Below are 18,719 nucleotides of genomic sequence, written 5' to 3' on the forward strand. Positions count from 1 at the left end.
AGAAAAGCAGCACGGGGTGGTCAGCATGGGGAGGTCAGGAAACATGCAGTGGCAATGTAAGATAGGTTTCTGAAAAACATTGCGAGGTCGTCCGCATTGTATGGGTGTGTAACATTACCTTCACTAGTAGGAGTGAGAAAAACATCACGGGTTGATGTGAATCGGAGAGTCTGAATTAGGATAAGCAGAGAGAGTCAATGTAGGATGGAGAAAAGCACTACGGTGTGGTCAGCATTGGGAGGTAAGGATACATGCAATGGCAATGTAGGATAGGTTTCTGAAAAACATCGCGGGGTGGTGTGCATTGTATGGGTTTCTAACATTACATTCACTAGTAGGAGTGAGAAAAACATCACGGGGTGGTGTGAATCGGTGGGTCTGAATAAGGATAGGCAGTGAGTAGCAATGTAGGATGGAGGAACGTACCACTGGGTGCTCAATATGGGGAGGTCAGGAAACATGCAGGGGCAATGTAGGATAGCTTTCTGAAAAACATGGTGGGGTGGTGCACATTGTAAGGGTTTCTTACAGGCCATTCACTAGTAGGAGTGAGAAAAACATCACGGGTGGTTTGAATCATAGGATCTGAATTACGATAGGCAGTGAGTGGCAATGTAGGATGTAGAAAAGCACCATGGGGTGGTCAGCATAGGGAGGTCAGGAAACATGCAGTGGCAATGTAGGATGGGTTTCTGAAAAACATCGCGAGGTGGTGCGCATTGTATGGCTGTGTAACATTACATTCACTAGCAGGAGTGAGAAAAACATCACGGGATGGTATGAATCATAGGATCTGAATTAGGATAGGCAGTGAGTGGGAATGTAGTATGGAGAAAAGCACCACGGGGTGGTCAGCATGGGGAGGTCAGGAAACATACAGTCGCAATGTAGAATAGGTTTGTAAAAGACATCGCGGGGTGGCACGCATTGTATGGGTTTCTAACATTACATTCACTACTAGGAGTGAGAAAAACGTCACGGGGTGGTGTTAATAGGAGGGTCTGAATTAGGATAGGCAGTGAGTGGCAATGTAGAATGGAGAAAGGTACCACGAGGTGGTCAGCATGGGGAGGTCGTTAACCATGCAGTGGCAATGTAGTATAGGTTTCTTAAAAATATCGCAGCGTGGTGCACATTGTATGGGTTTCTAACATTTCATTCACTAGTAGGAGTGAGAAAAATATCACGGGGTTGTGTGAATCGGTGGGTCTGAATAAGGATAGGCAGTGAGTAGCAATGTACGATGGAGAAAAGCACCACGCTTTGGTCAGCATGGGGAGGTCAAGAAACATGCAGTGGCAAGGTAGGATTGGTTTCTGAAAAACATCGCGGGGTGGTGCACATTGTAAGGGATTCTAACAAGCCATTCAGTAGTAAGAGTGAGAAACACATCACGGTGTGGTGTGCATCATAGGATCTGAATTAGGATAGTTAGTGAGTGGCAATGTAGGATGCAGAAAAGCACAACGGGGTGGTCATCAAGGGGAGGTCAGGAAAAATGCAGTGGCAATGTAGGATAGGTTTCTGAAAAACATCACGGGTTGCACGCATTGTATGGGTGTGTCACATTCTATTCAGTAGTAGGAGTGAGAAAAACATCACGGGGTGGTGTGAATTGGAGGGTCTAAATTAGGCTAGGCAGTGAGTGGCAATGTAGGATGGACAAAAGCACCACAGGGTGGTCAGCATGGGGAGGTCAGGAAAAATGCAGTGGCAAAGTAGGATAGGTTTCTGAAAAACATCGTGGGGTGGTGTGCATTGTATGGGTGTGTAACATTACATTCACTAGTAGGAGTGATAAATACATCACGGGGTGGTGTAAATCTGAAGTTCTGAAATAGGATAGGTAGTGAGTGGCAATGTAGGATGGAGAAAAGCACCACGAGGTGGTCAGCATGGGGAGGACGGGAACCATGCAGTGGCAATGTAGTATAGGTTTCTGAAAAACATCGTGTGGTGGTGCGCATTGTATGGGTGTGTAAAATTACATTCACTACTAGGAGTGAGAAAAACATTACAGGGTGGTGTGAATCATAGGATCTGAATTACGATAGGCAGTGAGTGGCAATGTAGGATGTAGAAAAGAACCATGGTGTGGTCAGCATAGGGAGTTCAGGAAACATGCAGTGGCAATATAGGATAGGTTTCTGAAAAACATCGCCGGGTGGTGCGCATTGTATGGCTGTGTAATATTACATTCACTAGTAGGAGTGAGAAAAACATCACGGGGTGGTGTGAATAATAGGATCTGAATTAGAATAGGCAGTGAATGGCAATGTAGGATGGATAAAAGCACCACGGGGCAGTCAGCATGGGGAGGTCAGGAAACATACAGTGGCAATGTAGAATAGCTTTGTGAAAAACATCGCGTCGTGGCACGCATTATATGGGTTTCTAACATTACATTCACTACTAGGAGTGAGAAAAACATAACGGAATGGTGTGAATCGGAGGGTCTGAATAAGGATAGGCAGTGAGTGGCAATGTAGGATGGAGAAAAGCACAACTGGGTGTTCAGCATGGGGACGTCAGGAAACATGCAGTGGCAATGTAGGATAGGTTTCTGAAAAACATCTCCGGGTCATGCGCATTGTATGGGTGTGTAACATTACATTCACTAATAGGAGTGAGAAAAACATCACGGGGTGGTGTGAATAATAGGATCTGAATTAGAATAGGCAGTGAATGGCAATCTAGGATGGAGAAAAGCACCACGGGGTGGTCAGCATGGGGAGGTCAGAAAACAGGCTGTGGCAATGTAGGATAGGTTTCTGATAAACATTGTGGGGTGGTGCGCATTGTATGGGTGTGTAACATTACATTCACTAGTAGGAGTGAGAAAAACATAACGGGGTGGTGTGAATCGGAGGGTCTGAATTAGGACAGGGAGTGAGTGGCAATGTAGGATGGAGAAAAGCACCATGGGGTAGTCGGTATGGGGAGGTGAGGAAACATGCAGTGGCAATGTAGGATAGGTTTCTGAAAAACATCGCGTTGTGGTGCACACTGTATGTGTGTGTAATATTACATTCACTATTAGGAGTTAGAAAAACATCACGGTGTGGTGTGAATGGGAGGGACTGAACTAGGATAGGCAGTGAGTGGCAAGGTAGGATGGAGAAAAGCGCCACGGTGTGGTCAGCATGGAGACGTCAGGAAACATGCAGTTGCAATGTAGGATAGGTTTGTGAAAACATCCTGGGGTGGTGCGCATTGTAAGGGTTTCTAACTGGCCATTCACTAGTAGGAGTGAGAAAAACATCACGGGGTGGTGTGAATCATAGGATCTGAATTAGGATAGGCAGTGCGTGGCAATCTAGGATGGAGAAAAGCACCACGGGGTAGTCAGCATGGGGAAGTCACGAAACATGCAGTGGCAATGTATGATAGGTTCCTGAAAAACATAGCGGGGTGGTGCACATTGTATGGGTGTGTTACATTACATTCACTAGTAGGAGTGAGAAAAACATCACGGGGTGGTGTGAATCGGACGGTCTGAATTAGGATAGGCAGTGAGTGGCAATGTATGGTGGAGAAAGGCACCAAAAGGTGGTCAGCATGGGGTAATCCGTAAACATGCTGTGGCAATGTAGGATAGATTTCGAAAAACATCGCGGGTAGTGCGCATTGTATGGGTGTGTAAAATTACATTTACTAGTAGGAATGAGAAAAACATCACGGGGTGGTGTGAATCAGAGTGTCTGAATCAGGATGGGCAGTGAGTGGCAATGTAGGATGGAGAAAAGCACCACGTGGTGGTCAGCATCTAGAGGTCCGGAAACATGCAGTGGCAATATAGGATAGGTTTCTGAAAAGCATCACGGGGTCATGCGAATTGTATGGGTGTGTAACATTTCATTCACTATTAGGAGTGAGAAAAACATCACGGGGTGGTGTGAATCATAGGATCTGAATTACGATAGTCTGTGAGTGGCCATCTAGGATGGAGAAAAGCACCACTGGGTGGTCAACATGGAGAGGTCAGGAAACATGCAGTGGCAATATAGGATAGGTTTCTGAAAAACATCGCGGGGTCATGCGCATTGTATGAGTGTGTGACATTACATTCACTAGTAGGAGTGAGAAAAACATCACGGGGTGGTGTGAATCATAGGATCTGAATTACGATAGTCCGTGAGTGGCCATCTAGGATGGAGAAAAGCACCACTGTGTGGTCAGCATGTGGAGGTCAGGAAACATGCAGTGCCAATGTAGGATAGGTTTCTGAAGAACATCGGGGAGTGGTGCGCATTATATGGGTGTGTAACATTACATTCACTAGTAGGAGTGAGAAAAACATCACAGGGTGGTGTGAATCATAGGATCTGAAATAGAATAGGCAGTGAGTTGCAATGTACGTTGGAGAAAAGCACCAAGGGGTGGTCAGCATGGGGAGGTCAGGAAACATGCAGTGGCAATGTAGGATAGGTTTCTGAATACATCGCGGTGTCATGCGCATTGTATGGGTTTGTAACATTTCATTCACTAGTAGCAGTGAGAAAAACATCATGGGGTGGTGTGAATAATAGGATGTGAATTAGGATTGGCAGTGAGGGGCAATCTAGGATGGAGAAAAGCACCATGGGGTGGTCAGCATGAGGAGGTCAGGAAACATGCAGTGGCAATATAGGATAGGTTTCTGAAAAACATCGCGGGGTGGTGCGCATTGTATGGGAGTGTAATATTACATTAACTATTAGGAATGAGAAAAACATCACGGGGTCGTGTGTGTCATAGGATCTTAAATAGAATAGGCAGTGAGTGGCAATGTAGATTGGAGAAAAGCACCAAGGTGTGGTCAGCATCGGGAGGTCAGGAAACATGCAGTGGCAATGAAGGATAGGTTTCTGAAAAACATCGCGGTTTCATGCGCATTGTATGGGTGTGTAACATTTCATTCACTAGTAGGAGTGAGAAAAATATCACGGGGTGGTGTGAATCATAGGATCTGAATTAGGGTAGTCCGTGAGTGGCCATCTAGGATGGAGAGAAGCACCACGGGGTGGTCAGCCTGGAGAGGTCAGGAAACATGCAGTGGCAATGTAGGATAGGTTTCTGAAAAACATCTCGGGGTGATGAGCATTGTATGAGTGTGTAACATCACATTCACTAGTAGGAGTGAGAAAAACATCACGGGTTGGTGTGAATCGGAGGGTCTTAATTAGGATAGGCAGTGAGTGGCAATGAAGGATGAATAAAAGCACCACGGGGTGGTCAGCGTGGGGAGGTCAAGAAAAATGCAGTGCTAATGTAGAAAGGTTTCTGAAAAACATCGCGGGGTGGTGCACATTGTAAGGGTGTCTAACAGGCCATTCACTTGTAGGAGTGAGAAAAATATCATGGGGTGGTGTGAATCGGAGGCTCTGAATAAGGATAGGCAGTGAGTGGCAATGTAGTAATGGGAAAGGCACCACAGGGTGGTCAGCATGCGGAGGTCAAGAAACATGCAGAGGCCATGAAGGATAGGTTTCGGAAAAACATTGCGGGGTGGTGCGCATTGTGTGGGTGTGTAACATTACATTCACTAGTAGGAGTGAAAAAAGCATCACGGGGTGGTGTGAATCATAGGATCTGAATTAGGATTGGCAGTGAGTGGCAATGTAGGATGGAGAAAAGCACTACAGTGTGGTCAGCATGCACAGGTCAGGAAACATGCAGTGGTAATGTAGGATAGGTTTCTGAAAAACATCGCAGGTTGTGCGCATTGTATGGGTGTGTAATATTACATTCACTAGTAGAAGTGAGAAAAACATCAAGGGGTGATGTGAATTAGAGGGTCTGAATAAAGATAGGAAGTGAGTGGTAATGTAGGATGGAGAAAAGCACCACGGGGTGGTCAGCATCGGGAGGTCATGAAACATGCAGTGGCAATGTAAAATAGGTTTCTAAAAATCAGCGCGGGGTGGTGCTCATTTTATGGGTGTGTAACATTACATTCACTAGTAATAGTGAGAAAAACATCACAGGCTGGTGTGAATCGGAGTGTTTGAAATAGGATAGGCGGTGAGTGGCAATGTAGGATTGAGAAAAGCACCACGGGGTGGTCAGCATGGGGAGGTTAGCAAACATGCAGAGGCCATATAGGATAGGTTTCTGAAAAACGTCGCGGGATCTTGCGCATTTATGGGTGTGTAACATTTCTTTCACTAGTAGGAGTGAGAAAAACATCATGGGGTTGTGTGAATCACAGGATCTGATTTAGGATAGTCCGTGAGTGGCAATCTAGGATGGAGAAAAGCACCACGGGGTGGTCACCATGGGGAGGTCAGGAAACATGCAGTGGCAATGTAGGATAGGTTTCTGAAAAACGTCGCGTTCTGGTGCGCATTGTATGTGTGTGTAACATTACATTCACTATTAGGAATGAGAAAAACATCACGGGGTGGTGTGAATCGGAGCGATGAATTAGGATAGGCAGTAAGTGGCAATGTACGATGAAGTAAATCACCACGGGGTGTTCAGCATGGGGAGGTCCGGGAACATGCAGTGGCAAAGTAGGATATGTTTCTGAAGTACTTCGCCGGATGGTGCGCATTATATGGGTTTGTAACATTACATTCACTAGTGGGAGTGAGAAAAACATCACGGGGTGGTGTGAATCATATGATCTGAATAACAATAAGAAATGACTGGCAATGTAGGATGGAGAAAAGCACCACGTTGTCGTCAGCATCAGGAGGTCAGGAAACATGCAGTGGCAATGTATGATAGGTTTCTGGAAAACATCGCAGGGTGATGCACAATGTATGAGTGTGTAACATTACATACACTAGTAGGAGTGAGAAAAACATCACGGGGTGGTGTTAATCATAGGATCTGAATTAGGATAGGCAATCAGTGGCAATGTAGGATGGAGAAAAGCATGACGGGGTGGTCAGCATGGGGAGGTCAGGAAAAATGCAGTGGCAATGTAGGATAGGTTTCTGAAGAACAACACGTCGTGGTGTGCATTATATGGGTGTGTAACATTACATTAACTAGTAGGAGTGAGAAAAACATCACGGGGTGGTGTCAATCGGAGGGTCTGAATAAGAACAGGCAGTGAGTGGCAATGTAGGATGGAGAAAAGCAGCACGGGGTGGTCAGCATGGGGAGGTCAGGAAATATACTGTGGCAATGTAGAATAGGTTTGTGAAAAACGTCGTGGGGTGGTGTGCATTGTATGGGTTTCTAACATTACATTCACTAGTAGGAGTTAGAAAAACATGACGGGATGGTGTGATTTGGAGGGTCTGAATAAGTATAGGCAGTGAGTGGCAATGTAGGCTGGAGAAAATCACCACGGGGTGGTCAGCATTGGGAGGTCAGGAAACATGCAGTGGCAATGTAGGATAGGTTTTTGAAAAACATCGCGGGGTGGTGCGCATTGTAGGGGTTTCTAACAGGCAATACACTAGTAGGAGTTAGAAAAATATCACGGGGTGGTGTGATTCGGAGGCTCTGAATAAGGATAGGCAGTGAGTTGCAATGTAGGATGGAGAAAAGCACCACGGGATGGTCAGCATGTGGAGGTGAGCAAACATGCAGTGGCAATGTAGCATAGGTTTCTGAAAAACATCAGGGAGTGGTGCTCATTGTATGGGTATGTAACATTACATTCACTAGTAGGAGTGAGAAAAACATCACGGGGTGGTGTGAATCATAGGATCTGAATTAGGATAGGCAGTGAGTGACAATCTAGGCTGGAGAAAAGCACCACTGGGTGGTCAGCATGGGGAGGTCAGGTAACATGTAGTGGCAATGTAGGATAGGTTTCTGAAGTGCATCGCGGGGTTGTGCGAATTGTATGGGTGTGTAACATTACATTCACTAGTTGGAGTGAGAAAAACATCACGGGATGGTGTGAATCGGAGGGTCTGAATTAGGATAGGGAGTGACAGGCAATGTAGCAAGGAGAAAGGCACCAAAAGGTGGTCAGAATGGGGAGGTCCGGAAACATGCAGTGGCAATGTAGGATAGGTTTCTGAAGTACATCGCGGGCTGGTGCGCATTGTATGGGTGTGTAAAATTACATTGACTAGTAGGAGTGAGAAAAACATCACGGGTGGTGTAAATCAGAGGGTCTGAATTAGGATAGGCCGTGAGTTGCAATGTAGGATGGAGAAAAGCACCACGGGGTGGTCAGCGAGGGGAGGTCAGGAAACATGTAGTGCAATGTAGAATATGTTTCTGAAAAACAACGCGAGGTGGTGCGCATTGTGAGGGTTTCTAACAGGTCATTCACTAGTAGGAGTGATAAAAACATCACGGGGTGGTGTGAATCATAGGATCTGAATTAGGATAGGCAGTGAGTGACAATGTAGAATGTAGAAAAGCACCACAGAGTGGTCTGCATGGGGAGTTCAGGAAACATGCAGTGGCAATGTAGGATAGGTTTCAGAAAAACATCGCGGGGTGGTGTGCATTGTATGGGTGTGTAATATTACATTCACTAGAAGAAGAGAGAAAAACATCACAGGGTGGTGTGAATCATAGGATCTGAATTAGGATAGGCAGTGAGTGACAAGCTAGGATAGAGAAAAGCAATACGGGGTGGTCATCATGGGGATGTTAGGAAACATGCAGTGGCAATATAGGATAGGTTTATGAAGAACATCCTTGGGTGATGCGCATTGTATGGGTATGTAACATTTCATTCACTAGTAGGAGTGAGAAAAACATCACGGGATGGTGTGAATCATAGGATCTGAATTAGGATAGGCAGTAAGTGACAATCTAGAATAGAGAAAAGCACCACGGGGTATTCAGCAGGGGGAGGTCAGGAAACATGCAGTGGCAATGTAGGATAGATTTATGAAAAACTTTGCATGGTCGTGCGCATTGTATGGGTGTGTAACATTACATTCACTAGAAGGAAAGAGAAAAACATCACGGGGTGGTGTGAATCAGAGTGATGAATTAGGATAGGCAGTAAGTGGCAATGTACGATGGAGAAAAGCACCATGGGGTTGTCAGCATGGGAGGTCCGGGAACATGCAGTGGCAATGTAGGATAAACTTCTGAAGTACTTCGCGGTGTGGTGCACATTATATGGCTTTGTAACATTACATTCATTAGTGGGAGTGAGAAAAACATCACGAGGTGGTGTGAATCATAGGATCTGAATAAGAATAGGAAGTGAGGGGCAACCTAGGATGGAGAAAAGCACCACGGGGTGGTCAGCATGGGGAGATCAGGAAACATGTAGTAGCAAGGTAGGATAGGTTTCTGAAGTACATCAGGTCGCGGTACACATTGTATGGGTGTGTAACATTACATTCACTAGTAGGAGTGAGAAAAACATCACGAGGTGGTGTGAATCATAGGATCTGAATAGGATAGGCAGTGAGTGGCAATGTAGGATGGAGAAAAGCACCACGGGGTTTTCAGCATGGGGAGGTCAGGAAACATGCAGTGGCAATGTAAGATAGGTTTTTGAAAAACATCGCGGGGTGCTGCACATTGTATGGGTGTGTAACATTCATTCACTAGTAGGAGTGAGGAAAACATCACGGGGTGGTGTGAATCATTGGATCGGAATTAGTATAGGCATAGCGTGGCAATCTAGGATGGAGAAAAGCAGCACGGGGTGGTCAGCATGGGGAGGTCAGGAAACATGCAGTGGCAATGTAGGATAGGTTTCTGAAAACATAGCGGGGTGGTGCGCATTGTAATGGTGTGTAACATTAAATTCACTAGTAGGAGTGAGAAAAACATCACGGGGTGGTGTGTATCGGTGGGTCTGAATTAGGATAGGCAGTGAGTGGCAATATAGGATGGAGAAAGGCACCATAAGGTGGTCAGCATGGGGAGGTCCGGAAACATGCAGTGGCAATATAGGATAGGTTTCGAAAAACATCGCTAGTGCTGCACATTTTATGGGTGTGTAAAATTACATTGACTAGTAGGATTGAGAAAAACATCACGGGGTGGTGTGAATAGGAGGGTCTGAATAAGGACAGGCAGTGAGTGGCAATGTAGGATGGAGAAAAGCACCACGGGGTTGTCAGCATGGAGAGGTTAGGAAACATTCAGTGGTAATGTAGCATAGGTTTCTGAAAAACATCGTGGGTGGTGCACATTGTCAGGGTGTCTATCAGGGCATTCAATAGTAGGAGTGAGAAAAACATCATGGGGTGGTGTGAATCGTAGGACGTGAATTAGGATAGGCAGTGAGTGTCAATCTAAGATGGAGAAAAGCACCATGGGGTGGTCAGAATGGGGAGGTCAGAAAACATGAAGTGGCAATGTAGGATAGGTTTCTGAAAAACATCGCGGGGTGATGCGCATTGTATGGGTGTGTAACATTACATTAACCAGTAGGAGTGAGAAAAGCATCACGGGGTTGTGTGAATCATAGGATCTGAAATAGAATAGGCAGTGAGTGGCAATGTAGTTTGGAGAAAAGCACCACGGGGCGGTCAGCATGGAAAGGTCAGGAAACATGCAGTGGCAATGTAGGATAGGTTTCTGAAAAACATCGCGGGGTCATGTGCATTGTATGGGTGTGTAACATTTCATTCACAAGTAGGAGTGAGAAAAAGCTCACGGAGTGGTGTGAATCATACGATCTGAAATAGGATAGTCCGTGAGTGGCCATCTAGGATTGAGAAAAGCACCACGGGGTGCTCAGCATGAGAGGTCAGGGAACATGCAGTGGCAATGTAGGATAGGTTTCTGAAAAACATCTCGCGGTGATGCGCATTGTATGAGTGTGTAACATTACATGCACTAGTAGGAGTGAGAAAAACATCACGGGGTGGTGTGAATCATAGGATCTGAATTAGGATAGGCAGTGAGTGGCAATGTAGAATGGAGAAAAGCACCACGGGGTGGTCAGCATGGGAAGGTCAGGAAATATGCAGTGGCATTGTAGGACAGGTTTCTGAAGAACATCGCGGGGTGGTGCGCATTATATGGGTGTGTAACATTACATTCACTAGTAGGAGTGAGAAAAACATCACGGGGTGGTGTGAATCGGAGGGTCTGAATAAGGACAGGCAGTGAGTTGCAATGTAGGATGGAGTAAAGCACCATGGGATGGTCAGCATGTGGAGGTCAGGAAACATGTAGTGGCAATGCAGGATAGGTTTCTGAAGTACATCGCGGGGTGGTGCGCATTGTATCGGTGTGTAACATTACATTCTCCAGTAGGATTGAGAAAAACATCACGGGGTGTTGTGAATCATAGGATCTGAATTAGGATAGGCAGTGAGTGGCAATGTAGGATGGAGAAAAGCGCCACGGTGTGGTCACCATGGGGACGTCAGGAAACATGCAGTTGCAATGTAGGATAGGTTTCTGAAAAACATCCGGGGTTGGTGCGCATTGTAAGGGTTTCCAACTGGCCATTCACTAGTAGGAGTGAGAAAAACATCACGGGGTGGTGTGAATCATAGGATCTGAATACGTTAGGCAGTGAGTGGCAATGTAGGTTGGAGAAAAGCGCCATGGGGTTGTCAGCATGGGGAGGGCAGGAAACATGCAGTGGCAATGTAGGATAGGGTTCTGAAAAACATCACAGGGTGGTGCACATTGTAAGGGTTTCTAACAGGCCATTCACTAGTAGGAGTGAGAAAAACATCACGGGGTGGTGTGAATCGTAGGATGTGAATTAGGATAGTTAGTGAGTGGCAATCTAGGATGGAGAAAAGCACCATGGGGTAGTGAGCATGGGGAGGTCAGGAAACATGCAGTGGCAACGTAGGATAGGTTTCTGAAAAACGTCGCGGGGTGGTGCGCATTGTATGGGTATGTAACATTACATTCACTAGTAGCAGTGAGAAAAACATCACGGGGTGGTGTGAATCATAGGATCTGAATTAGGATAGTCAGTGAGTGGCAATCTAGGCTGGAGAAAAGCACCACTGGGTGGTCAGCATGGGGAGGTCAGGAAACATGTAGTGGCTATGTAGGATAGGTTTCTGAAGTACATCGCGGGGTCGTGCGCATTGTATGGGTGTGTAACATTACATTCACTAGTGGGAGTGAGAAAAACATCACGGAGTGGTGTGAATCATAGGAACTCAATTAGGATAGGCAGTGAGTGGCAATGTAGGATGGAGAAAAGCACCATGGGGTGGTCAGCATGCGGAGGTCAGGAAAAATGCAGAGGCCATGTAGGATAGGTTTCTGAAAAACATCGCATGGTAGTGCGCTTTGTGTGGGTGTGTAACATTAGATTCACTATTACGAGTGAGAAAAACTGCACGGGGTGTTGTGAATCATAGGATCTGAATAAGGTTAGGCAGTGAATGGCAATGTAGGATGGAGAAAAGCATCACGGGATGGTCAGTATGGGGTGGTCAGGAAACATGTAGTGGCAATGTAGGATAGGTTTCTGAAGTACATCGCGGGGCGGTGCGCATGGTATGGTTGTGTAACTTTACATTCACTAGTAGGAGCGAGAAAAACATCACGGGGTGTTGTGAATCATAGGATCTCAATTATGATAGGCTGTGAGTGGCAAGGTATGATGGAGAAAAGCACCGCGGTGTTGTCAGCATGGAGACATCAGGAAAAATGCAGTTGCAATGTAGGATAGGTTTCTGAAAAACATCCCGGGGTGGTGCGCATTGTAAGGGTTTCGAACTGGCCATTCACTCGTAGGAGTGAGAAAAACATCACGGGGTGGTGTGAATCATAGGATATGAATAGGATAGGCAGTGAGTGGCAATGTAGCATGGAGAAAAGCACCACGGGGTTTTCAGCCTGGGGAGGTCAGGAAACATGCAGTGGCAAAGTAAGATAGGTTTTTGAAAAACATCGCGGGGTGCTGCACATTGTATGGGTGTGTAACATGCATTCACTAGTAGGAGTGAGAAAAACATCACGGGGTGGTGTGAATCATAGGATCAGAATTAGTATAGGCAGAGCGTGGCAATCTAGGATGGAGAAAAGCAGCACGGGGTGGTCAGCATGGGGAGGTCAGGAAACATGCAGTGGCAATGTAGGATAGGTTTCTGAAAAACATAGCGGGGTGGTGCGCATTGCAATGGTGTGTAACATTACATTCACTAGTAGGAGTGAGAAAAACATCACGGGGTGGTGTGAATCGGTCGGTCTGAATTAGGATAGGCAGTGAGTGGCAATGTAGGACGGAGAAAGGCACCATAAGGTGGTCAACATGGGGAGGTCCGGAAACATGCAGTGGCAATGTAGGATAGGTTTCGAAAAACATCGCTAGTGGTGCACATTTTATGGGTGTGTAAAATTACATTGACTAGTAGGAGTGAGAAAAAACATCACGAGGTGGTGTGAATAGGAGGGTCTGAATAAGGACAGGCAGTGAGTGGCAATGTAGGATGGAGAAAATCACCACGGGGTGTTCAGCATGGAGAGGTCAGGAAACATTCAGTGGTAATGTAGGATAGGTTTCTGAAAAAGATCGCGGGGTGGTGCACATTGTCAGGGTGTCTATCGGCATTCAATAGTAGGAGTTTGAAAAACATCACGGGGTGGTGTGAATCATAGGAGGTGAATTAGGATAGTCAGTGAGTGTCAATCTAGGATGGAGAAAAGCACCATGGGGTGGTCAGCATGGGGAGGTCAGGAAACATGCAGTGGCAATGTAGGATAGGTTTCTGAAAAACATCGCGGGTTGGTGCACATTGTCAGGGTGTCTATCGGCATTCAATAGTAGGAGTTTGAAAAACATCACGGGGTGGTGTGAATCATAGGAGGTGAATTAGGATAGTCAGTGAGTGGCAATCTAGGATGGAGAAAAGCACCATGGGGTGGTCAGCATGGGGTGGTCAGGAAACATGCAGTGGCAATGTAGGATAGGTTTCTGAAAAACATCGCGGGTTGGTGCGCATTGTATGGGTGTGTAACATTTCATTCACTAGTAGGAATGAGAAAAACATCACGGGGTGGTGTGAATCATAGGATCTGAATTAGGATAGGCAGTGAGTGGTAATGTAGGATGGAGAAAAGCACCACGGTGTGGTCAGCATGTGGAGGTCAGGAAACATGCAGTGGCAATGTAGGATATGTTTCGAAAAACATAGCGGGTGGTGCGCATTTTATGGGTGTGTAAAATTACATTGACTAATAGGAGTGAGAAAAACATCATGGGGTGGTTTGAATCAGAGGGTCAGAATTCGGATAGGCAGTGAGTGGCAATGAAGGGTGGAGAAAAGCACCACGGGGTGGTCTACAAGGGGAGGTCAGGAAACATGCAGTTGCAATGTAGGATAGGTTTTGAAACACATCGCGGGGTGGTGCGCATTATATCGGTGTGTAACATTACATTCAGTAGTAGGAGTGAGAAAAACATCACAGGGTGGTGTGAATCATAGGATATGAATTACGATAGGCAGTGAGTGGCAATGTAGCATTGAGAAAAGCACCATGGAGTGGTCAGCATGGGGAGGTGAGGAAACATGCAGTGGCAATGTAGGATAGGTTTCTGAAAAACATCGCGGGTTGGTGCGCATTGTATGGGTGTGTAATATTTCATTCACTAGTAGGAGTGAGAAAAACATCACGGGGTGGTGTGAATCATAGGATCTGAATTAGGATAGGCAGTGAGTGGCAATGTAGGATTGAGAAAACCACCACGGAGTGGTCAGCATGGGAAGGTCAGGAAACATGCAGTGGCATTGTAGGATAGGTTTCTGAAAAACATTGCGTGGTGGTGCGCATTGTATGGGTGTGTAACATTACATTCACTAGTAGGAATGAAAAAAATATCACGGGGTGGTGTGAATCGGAGCGATGTATTAGGATAGGCAGTAAGTGGCAATGTACGAATGAGAAAAGCACCACGGGGTGTTCAGCATGGGGAGGTCCGGGAACATGCAGTGGCAAGGTAGGATAGGGTTCTGAAGTACTTCGTGGGCTGGTACGCATTATTTGGGTTTGTAACATTACATTCCCTAGAAGGAGTGAGAAAAACATAATGGGGTGGGGCGAATCATAGGATCTGAATTAGGATAGGCAGGGAGTGACAGTGTAGGATGGTGAAAAGCCCTATGGGGTGGTCAGCATGTGAAGGTCAGGAAACATGCAGTGGCAATGTAGGATAGGTTTCTGAAAAATATCACAGGTGGTGCGTATTGTATGGGTGTGTAACATTTCATTCACTAGTTGGTTTGAGAAAAATATCACGGGGTGGTGTGAATCATAGGATCTGAATTAGGATAGGCAGTGAGTGGCAATCAAGGATGGAGAAATGCACCACGGGGTGGTCAGCATGGGGAGGTCCGGGAACATGCAGTGGCAAAGCAGCATAGGGTTCTAAAGTACTTCGCGGGGTGGTGCCCATTACATGGGTTTGTAACATTACATTCACTAGTGGGAGTGAGAAAAACATCACGGGGTAGTGGGAATCATAGGATCTGAATAAGAATAGGAAGTGAGTGGCAATGTAGGATGGAGAAAAGCACCACGGGTTGGTCAGCATCGGGAGGTCAGGAAACATGCAGTTGCAATGTATGATAGGTTTCTGAAAAACATCGCGGGGTGATGCGCAATGTATGGGTGTGTAACATTACATTCACTAGTAGGAGTGACAGAAACATCAAGGGGTGGTGTGAATCAGAGGGTCTGAATAAGGATCGGAAGTGAGTGGCAATGTAGGATCGAGAAAAGCACCATGGGGTGGTCAGCATGGGGAGGTCAGGAAACATGTAGTGGCAATGTAGGATAGGTTTCTGAGGAATATCGCGCGGTGGTGCGCATTGTAAGGGTGTGTACCATTGCATTCACTAGTAGGAGTGAGAAAAACATCACGAGGTGGTGTGACTCATGGGATCTGAATTAGGATAGTCAGTGAGTGGCAATGTAGGATGTAGAAAAGCACCACGGAGTGGTCAGCATGGGGAGATCAGGAAACATGCAGTGGCAATGTAGGATAGGTTTCTGAAAAACATCCTGGTGTGGTGCGCATTGAAAGTGTTTCTAACTGGCCATTCACTACTAGGAGTGAGAAAAACATCACGGGTTGGTGTGAATCATAGGATCTGAATAGGATAGGCAGGGAGTTGCAATGTAGGATGGAGAAAAGCACCACGTGGTGGTCAGCATGGCGAGGTCAGGAAAGATGCAGTGGCATTGTAGGATAGGTTTCTGAAAAACATCGCAGGGTGGTGCACATTGTATGGGTTTCTAACATTACATTCACCAAAAGGAGTGAGAAAAACATCACGGGGTGGTGTGAATCGGATGGTCTGAATAAGTAGAGGCAGTGAGTAGCAATGTAGGATGGAGAAAAGCACCATGGGGTGCTCAGTATGGGGAGATAAGGAAATATGCAGTGGCAATGTAGGATAGGTTTCTGAAAAACATCGCGGTGTGGTGCGCATTGTAAGGGTTTCAAACAGGCTATTCCCTAGTAGGGGTGAGAAAAACATCACGGGGTGGTGTGAATCATAGGATCTGAATTAGGATAGGCAGTGAGTGGCAATCAAGGATGGAGAAATGCACCACGGGGTGGTCAGCATGGGGAGGTCCGGGAACATGCAGTGGCAAAGCAGCATAGGGTTCTAAAGTACTTCGCGGGGTGGTGCCCATTACATGGGTTTGTAACATTACATTCACTAGTGGGAGTGAGAAAAACATCACGGGGTAGTGGGAATCATAGGATCTGAATAAGAATAGGAAGTGAGTGGCAATGTAGGATTGAGAAAAGCACCACGGGTTGGTCAGCATCGGGAGGTCAGGAAACATGCAGTTGCAATGTATGATAGGTTTCTGAAAAACATCGCGGGGTGATGCGCAATGTATGGGTGTGTAACATTACATTCACTAGTAGGAGTGACAGAAACATCAAGGGGTGGTGTGAATCAGAGGGTCTGAATAAGGATCGGAAGTGAGTGGCAATGTAGGATCGAGAAAAGCACCATGGGGTGGTCAGCATGGGGAGGTCAGGAAACATGTAGTGGCAATGTAGGATAGGTTTCTGAGGAATATCGCGCGGTGGTGCGCATTGTAAGGGTGTGTACCATTGCATTCACTAGTAGGAGTGAGAAAAACATCACGAGGTGGTGTGACTCATGGGATCTGAATTAGGATAGTCAGTGAGTGGCAATGTAGGATGTAGAAAAGCACCACGGAGTGGTCAGCATGGGGAGGTCAGGAAACATGCAGTGGCAATGTAGGATAGGTTTCTGAAAAACATCCTGGTGTGGTGCGCATTGAAAGTGTTTCTAACTGGCCATTCACTACTAGGAGTGAGAAAAACATCACGGGTTGGTGTGAATCATAGGATCTGAATAGGATAGGCAGGGAGTTGCAATGTAGGATGGAGAAAAGCACCACGTGGTGGTCAGCATGGCGAGGTCAGGAAAGATGCAGTGGCATTGTAGGATAGGTTTCTGAAAAACATCGCAGGGTGGTGCACATTGTATGGGTTTCTAACATTACATTCACCAAAAGGAGTGAGAAAAACATCACGGGGTGGTGTGAATCGCATGGTCTGAATAAGTAGAGGCAGTGAGTAGCAATGTAGGATGGAGAAAAGCACCACGGGGTGCTCAGTATGGGGAGATCAGGAAACATGCAGTGGCAATGTAGGATAGGTTTCTGAAAAACATCGCGGTGTGGTGCGCATTGTAAGGGTTTCAAACAGGCTATTCCCTAGTAGGGGTGAGAAAAACATCACGGGGTGGTGTGAATCATAGGATCTGAAATAGGATAGGCAGTGATTGGCAATGTAGGATTGAGAAAACCACCACGGAGTGGTCAGCATGGGGAGGTCAGGAAACATGCAGTGGCAATGTAGGATAGGTTTCTGAAAAACATCGCAAGTGGTGCGCATTGTATGGGTGTGTAACATTACATTCACTAGTAGGTGTGAGAAAAATATCACGGGGTGGTGTGAGTAATAGGCTCTGAATTAGGATAGGCAGTGAGTGGCAATCTAGGATGGCGAAAAGCACCACGGCGTGGTCAGCATGGGGAGGTCAGGAAACATGCAGTGGCAATGTAGGATAGGTTTCTGAAAAACATCGCGTGGTGGTGGACATTCTATGGGTGTGTAACATTACATTAACTAGTAGGAGTGAGAAAAAAAATCGTGGGTTAGTGTGAATCGGAGGGTCTGAATTAGGATAGGCAGTGAGTGGCAATGTAGGATGGAGAAAAGCACCACACTGTGGTCAGCATGGTGAGGTCAGGAAACATGCAGTGGCAATGTAGGATAGGTTTCTGAAAAACATCGCGGGTGGTGCGCATTGTATAGGTCGTAACATTACATTCGCTAGTAGGAGTGAGAGAAACATCAAGGGGTGATGTGAATCGGAGGGTCTGAATAAGAATTGGAAGTGAGTGGCAATGTAGGATGGAGAAAAGCACCACGGGGTGGTCAGCATGAGGAGGTCAGGAAACATGCAGTGGCAATGTAGGATAGGTTTGTGAACCACATCGCGGGGTGGTGCGCATTGTATGGGTGTGTAACATTACATTCGCTAGTAGGAGCGAGAAAAACATCACGGGGTGGTGTGAATCATAGGATATGAATTAGGATAGGCAGTGAGTGGCAATGTAGGATTGAGAAAAGCACCACGGGGTGTTCAGCATGGGGAGGTCAGGAAACATGCAGTGGCAAGGTAGGATACGTTTCAGGAAAACATCGCAGGGTGGTGCGCATTGTATGGGTGTGTAACATTACATTCACTAGTAGGAGTGAGCGAAATATCAAGGGGTGGTTTGAATCAGAGGGTCTGAATGAGTATCGGAAGTGAGTGGCAATGTAGGATGGAAAAAACACCACGGGGTGGTCAGCATGGGGAGGTCAG

The sequence above is a fragment of the Cavia porcellus genome, unplaced genomic scaffold (genome assembly GCF_034190915.1).
Source record: "Cavia porcellus strain 051 isolate PalLab524CR breed Dunkin Hartley unplaced genomic scaffold, mCavPor4.1 scaffold_24, whole genome shotgun sequence".
Lineage (NCBI taxonomy): Eukaryota > Metazoa > Chordata > Mammalia > Rodentia > Caviidae > Cavia > Cavia porcellus.